General features: G+C 41.1%; 1 protein-coding gene across 1 annotated transcript in view; it reads right to left on the bottom strand.

Annotated features, from left to right (window-relative positions):
- TOGARAM2 (TOG array regulator of axonemal microtubules 2) overlaps window positions 1-5,201 on the bottom strand; it is a 53,320-nt gene extending 48,119 nt beyond the window's left edge. Inside the window, exon 1 of the mRNA XM_075266513.1 lies at window positions 5,060-5,201. The gene's annotated coding sequence lies outside the window, so the exon portion shown is untranslated. The remainder of the gene's footprint in view (window positions 1-5,059) is intronic.
- Window positions 5,202-6,801: the final 1,600 nt, after the last annotated feature.

Consider the following 6,801-nt stretch of genomic DNA (forward strand, 5'->3'; position numbering starts at 1 on the left):
TCGGTCCAGCCCGCCTGGACCCTGTTGAATACAGATGCCTCCCTCACAGGCTGGGGAGCTCATCTGGGGGAGACCCCGGTTCAAGGTACATGGAATCAGCAGGAGAGAACGCACTCATCCAACTGGCGCGAGCTTACCGCAGTTCATCGAGCCCTTCTGTCATTTGCACCACTTCTACGAGGGAAAGCGGTCAAAGTAAGATCAGACAATCTGACGACAGTCCACTACATCAACAAGCAGGGAGGAACCAGGTCCCCCTCGCTCATGCAAGTTACCAACCTGATCTTCTCCTGGGCAGAACGAAACCTCTCCCAGCTGGCCGCGGTACATATCCAGGGCCGCCTGAACATCCTAGCGGATCAACTCAGCAGAGGCCGGCCGACCGCAGGCGAATGGTCCCTGAATCAGGACATCTTCCACTACCTGACCAGGAGGTGGGGTCTACCCGAGGTGGATCTGATGGCCACCCAACACAATGCCAAAGTAGAAAGGTTTTGCTCCCTGTACCGGGAAGACAACCCTTTGGCTGTGGATGCCCTGTCAATACCATGGAGGCATGGTACCATGGAACTGGCATACGTGTTCCCTCCCATCCCGATGATACCGAAGGTATTGGCGAAACTCAGGCAGGACCAGACTTCGGCAATAGTGATCATGCCGTTCTGGCCAAAAAGGGCATGGTTCACCGACCTTATCCTTATGAGTCGGGGGAACTACTGGAGGCTTCCACCAGTCAGGAACCTGGTGTCACTGAACAGTCGGCCGTGCCTGGGCCTAGACAAATTCAACCTCACTGCCTGGAGGCTAACCGCGCCATATGCGCAGACAGAGGATTGTCCCAGGGAGTGCTAAGTACCTTAGCCCATTCAAGAGCAGAGGCAACCAATCAGAGCTACCAAAGGATCGCCCGGATATTCCGAGATTGGTGTACAGGCAGCCACCGCGATCCTGACAGAGATGCAGTCCTAGAGTTCTTACAGAACGGCTTGGAGAGAGGACTAGCACCTGCCACCCTCAAGGTTCAAGTGTCAGCTCTATCTGCTCTCCTGGAGACACGGTTATCACAAGATCCTCTTGTCAAACAGTTCCTTAGGGGGGCTGCCAGGCTCCACCCCCAAGTACGGCCCCCTGTCCCCAGGTAGGACCTGGCCGCGGTTCTACAAGGGCTGTGTGCGCCCCCCTTCGAACCATTATCTGAAGTGGACTGGAAGTACCTGTCATTTAAAGTGACCTTTCTGTTGGCAATAACCTCCGCCAAGAGGGTTGGCGAATTGCAGGCTAGCAGCCTCCGTACCTTTCATAACTTTCTTTCCTGACAGAGTACAGCTAAGGTTCGTCCCAGGATTCTTGCCGAAGGTACCCACACTTCAGAACACCAATCAAGTGATCACCCTACCGGGGTTCTTTCCCTCCCCTGCCACTGAGCAGGAGGAGAAGCTACACACCCTGGATCTGGTAAGAGCACTACGTATCTACCTAGACCGTACAGCTCCGTTCCGAAGATCAGAGAATCTTCTGGTTAATGTGTTTGGCCACAATAGAGGCGCTAAAGCATCAAAGGTAACCCTGTCTAGATGGATCAGAGAAGCTATCAGCTGTTCCCTACGGGCTCAGAATCTTTCTGTTCCAGATTTCCTACGAGCCCATGCCACCCGATCAGTGGCGACATCATGGGCAGAGACACGGTTCCTCTCTCTAGAGCAGATATGTGCTGCAGCCTCTTGGAGCTCACAGCTGACTTTTGCCAAACACTACAGATTGGACTGGCGTACGGCCGATGCTACAGCATTTGGGCACTCCGTCTTGGCATCAGCCTGCCAGAAGGTCCCGCCCTAGGGGAGATAATACTTGCTAAATCCCCAGTTGTGCTGCTGTTGGGCGTAGGGGGAAAGAAAGATTATGAATGATAATCTGTTTTCCCTTAGCCCAAACAGCAGCACAAGGCTCCCTCCCTAAGAGGTGCTATTGTACAGATTTTGTGTATGTGTGTAGCTCTTGGCATAGATTGCTCTGTATATCATACTTGTTACTAACACAAGGGAGGAGCATGTCTTCCGGCCTCTTATAGAGGTCAAAAGCTGTTAGGTAATTAAAAATTCCACCTGTCCTAACAGCTCATAGGGGCAGGAATACCCCAGTTGTGCTGCTGTTTGGGCTAAGGGAAAACAGATTATCATTCATAATCTTTCTTTCTTGTACATAGGAGTAGTATTATAGTAGTTATATTCTTGTACATAGGAGCAGTATTATAGTAGTTATTCCAGTACATTGGAGTAGTATTATAGTAATTATATTCTTGTACATAGGAGCAGTATTATAGTAGTTATATTCTTGTATATAGGAGCAGTATTATAGTAGTTATATTCTTGTACATAGGAGGCAGTATTATAGTAGTTATATTCTTGTACATAGGAGTAGTATTATAGTAGTTATATTCTTGTACATAGGAGCAGTATTATAGTAGTTATATTCTGTATATAGGAGCAGTATTATAGTAGTTATATTCTTGTACATAGGAGCAGTATTATAGTAGTTATATTCTGTATATAGGAACAGTATTATAGTAGTTATTCCAGTACATTGGAGTAGTATTATAGTAGTTATATTCTTGTACATAGGAGCAGTATTATAGTAGTTATATTCTTGTACATAGGAGGCAGTATTATAGTAGTTATATTCTTGTACATAGGAGGCAGTATTATAGTAGTTATATTCTTGTACATAGGAGTAGTATTATAGTAGTTATATTCTTGTACATAGGAGGCAGTATTATAGTAGTTATATTCTTGTACATAGGAGGCAGTATTATAGTAGTTATATTCTTGTACATAGGAGGCAGTATTATAGTAGTTATATTCTTGTACATAGGAGCAGTATTATAGTAGTTATATTCTGTATATAGGAGCAGTATTATAGTAGTTATATTCTTGTACATAGGAGCAGTATTATAGAAGTTATATTCTTGTACATAGGAGCAGTATTATCGTAGTTATATTCTTGTACATAGGGGCAGTATTATAGTAATTATATTCTTGTACATAGGAGCAGTATTATAGTAGTTATATTCTTGTACATAGGAGTAGTATTATAGTAGTTATATTCTTGTACATAGGAGCAGTATTATAGTAGTTATATTCTGTATATAGGAGCAGTATTATAGTAGTTATTCCAGTACATTGGAGTAGTATTATAGTAGTTATATTCTTGTACATAGGAGCAGTATTATAGTAGTTATATTCTTGTACATAGGAGCAGTATTATAGTAGTTATATTCTTGTACATAGGAGCAGTATTATAGTAGTTATATTCTTGTACATAGGAGGCAGTATTATAGTAGTTATATTCTTGTACATAGGAGTAGTATTATAGTAGTTATATTCTTGTACATAGGAGCAGTATTATAGTAGTTATATTCTGTATATAGGAGCAGTATTATAGTAGTTATATTCTTGTACATAGGAGCAGTATTATAGAAGTTATATTCTTGTACATAGGAGCAGTATTATAGTAGTTATATTCTTGTATATAGGAGCAGTATTATAGTAGTTATATTCTTGTACATAGGAGGCAGTATTATAGTAGTTATATACTTGTACATAGGAGCAGTATTATAGTAGTTATATTCTTGTACATAGGAGTAGTATTATAGTAGTTATATTCTTGTACATAGGTGCAGTATTATAGTAGTTATATTCTTGTACATAGGAGCAGTATTATAGTAGTTATATTCTTGTACATAGGAGCAGTATTATAGTAGTTATATTCTTGTACATAGGAGTAGTATTATAGTAGTTATATTCTTGTACATAGGTGCAGTATTATAGTAGTTATATTCTTGTACATAGGAGTCAGTATTATAGTAGTTATATTCTTGTACATAGGAGCAGTATTATAGTAGCTATATTCTTGTACATAGGAGCAGTATTATAGTAGCTATATTCTTGTACATAGGAGTAGTATTATAGTAGTTATATTCTTGTACATAGGAGCAGTATTATAGTAGTTATGTTCTTGTACATAGGAGGCAGTATTATAGTAGTTATATTCTTGTACATAGGAGCAGTATTATAGTAGTTATGTTCTTGTACATAGGAGGCAGTATTATAGTAGTTATATTCTTGTACATAGGAGGTAGTATTATAGTAGTTATATTCTTGTACATAGGAGTAGTATTATAGTAGTTATATTCTTGTACATAGGAGTAGTATTATAGTAGTTATATTCTTGTACATAGGAGCAGTATTATAGTAGTTATATTCTTGTACATAGGAGCAGTATTATAGTAGTTATATTCTGTATATAGGAGCAGTATTATAGTAGTTATATTCTTGTACATAATAGTATTATAGCAGTTATATTCTTGTACATAGGAGTAGTATTATAGTAGTTATATTCTTGTACATAGTAGCAGTATTATAGTAGTTATATTCTTGTACATAGGAGCAGTATTATAGTAGTTATATTCTTGTACATAGGAGGTAGTATTATAGTAGTTATATTCTTGTACATAGGAGCAGTATTATAGTAGTTATATTCTTGTACATAGGAGGTAGTATTATAGTAGTTATATTCTTGTACATAGGAGTAGTATTATAGTAGTTATATTCTTGTACATAGGAGCAGTATTATAGTAGTTATATTCTTGTACATAGGAGCAGTATTATAGTAGTTATATTCTTGTACATAGGAGCAGTATTATAGTAGTTATATTCTTGTACATAGGAGCAGTATTATAGTAGTTATATTCTTGTACATAGGAGCAGTATTATAGTAGTTATATTCTTGTACATAGGAGCAGTATAGTAGATAATATATTTCGGTTATTGAATTCTTATGCACTACTGTGACAACATCTTAGCAGTATAAAGAACTATTTCTTGGTTTCTTCTCTTTACCACATTTCTTTTTGGCAGTGACATTACATATTATAGTAGTGATTCTACCGTCTGTACGTTACTTTTCCCATCTGGAGACTTACTATAGAGCAGTATTACATCTGAGCCTCCAGTACAATTACATAAGGACCTGTATAATTCCGGACTCTGCACTTAGCACTGACCTGCGCCCCGGCATTATTTGGCATCCTCCTGAAGCAGCTGTGGGGTCTCACATCGCCCCTGGATGTAATAATGGCTCCTCCACTTGACCACGTCCAGGCCTTGTGGCCACCAAACTGTCCCAAGTACTACCGCTTGACTATTCTTTATATGCTACAATCACTGTATTGACCCTCAGGAGTCGGGGGGTCTGTTATTTAGTGGTTGGCCCTGACAACCGTTCCCATGGCTGTAAATAATCTCTAATCATCTCACGCCCCCCTCTGTATGAAGAATGAGTCCAGTATTAACCCATTCCCCACCAGACCTTTGAGCCTGAATGGCTGTTGTGTAAACCTGTGGTGCGGCTCCAGCAGGGTCTTTGTTCAGAAGCTGCGGGTGGATGGGAATGACAATTAACCAGTATTTAGAGCTGCAGGGGTCGCCACTAAAGAGTTAATATTGTTGACATTCCAGTCAGGTAACAGAGCGACTGCAGAGAGCGGAGGGGGGAGAAGCGGCCAAAGATATCAAACCCATCGGGAACTATCCAAGAACATTCACTTTTATCATCTGAGAAACCATTCGTGGCCAGTCGATGTTTCTTGTCCTCAGGATCTCCGCTTGTTGTCAGTGAATGAAAACAATTCTGTACTCAGCTCGTCCTGTTCTCAGCTGAGGGTTTGTTACACTTGTATTGCGTCTAGACAATGCTCTGTGAGCTCAACACACCCACAATAGCTGCACAAATCTCTGCTACAATGTATCAGTCTGCAGTTGGAGCTCACAGAGTATTATCTACACTAGTTACAATTGTATCAGCAGAGACCAGGACTAGCTCTGTACATGGTTATAGGGCTGAATTCATATGCTGCAGTTTAATACAAAAATTTCTGGAACCAAAGATTAAATTTACTGATCTGGATAGGATTTTCGCATTATCTTCTTCCACCTGTGACACTATCCTCCGTACCCTGACTGACAGCAAGCGGAGATAGTAAAAACTGTGAAAAACAAAGTAAGTATCTTAGGAAGCGCTAAGAATTTCTCCTTATACGGGGGTTTTCTTAGAGTCCGGATAGGCCATAAATGTCTTCCAGAAAACCCCTTCTAACTTCAGTTATATATACCTCAGGATCACAGGACATGCTGGGCTTTGATCCTACAAAAGCTGGAGAACCACAGGCTGCAGATCACAGAGGAGAAGACTCCTGTCCAATCCTAAGCACCGAGCTCCAAGTAGGGAGAACACCGCATTAAAGGGGTTGTCCCATCACAAGGATCCTATCTATACTGCTAGTTTACATGGATTTAAGACTTTTCCTAAATACATTGCTTTATCAATACTGCTTTGTTTGGCCACTATCTTAATTTATTCACTTCTTTGTTGACACTGCGTTTCTATGGCCACTGGGCTTATCTGCTCATTTCCCAAGTGAAGTAGCTGCATGCTCTCAGGGGGGAGGGAGGGGCTGACAAGCAATGGAGCTCCTCAGATAGGGGAGGGGGGAGGTGAGAGCTCCGGGATTACTGTGCTGGCTTTTCCGCCGGTTTAATTGAATTTGGCCGTTAAGGGCTGAAATAAAGAGTCCATTACCTCTGTATGTAATGCAAGCGCACTCAAAGCCAGCTCTGCTACATCAGTTTCCACATCAGCTTCATACTGTGGTAATGCATAGCAGATAAAGCAAGTGAAACCCCGCCCACCAATGTGCCGAGAAATCCAGGAAGTGAAGAGAGCACAGAGCCTGGAGGCCGCAGAACA

Source organism: Leptodactylus fuscus, chromosome 3, assembly GCF_031893055.1.
Source record: "Leptodactylus fuscus isolate aLepFus1 chromosome 3, aLepFus1.hap2, whole genome shotgun sequence".
Taxonomy (NCBI): Eukaryota; Metazoa; Chordata; class Amphibia; order Anura; family Leptodactylidae; genus Leptodactylus; species Leptodactylus fuscus.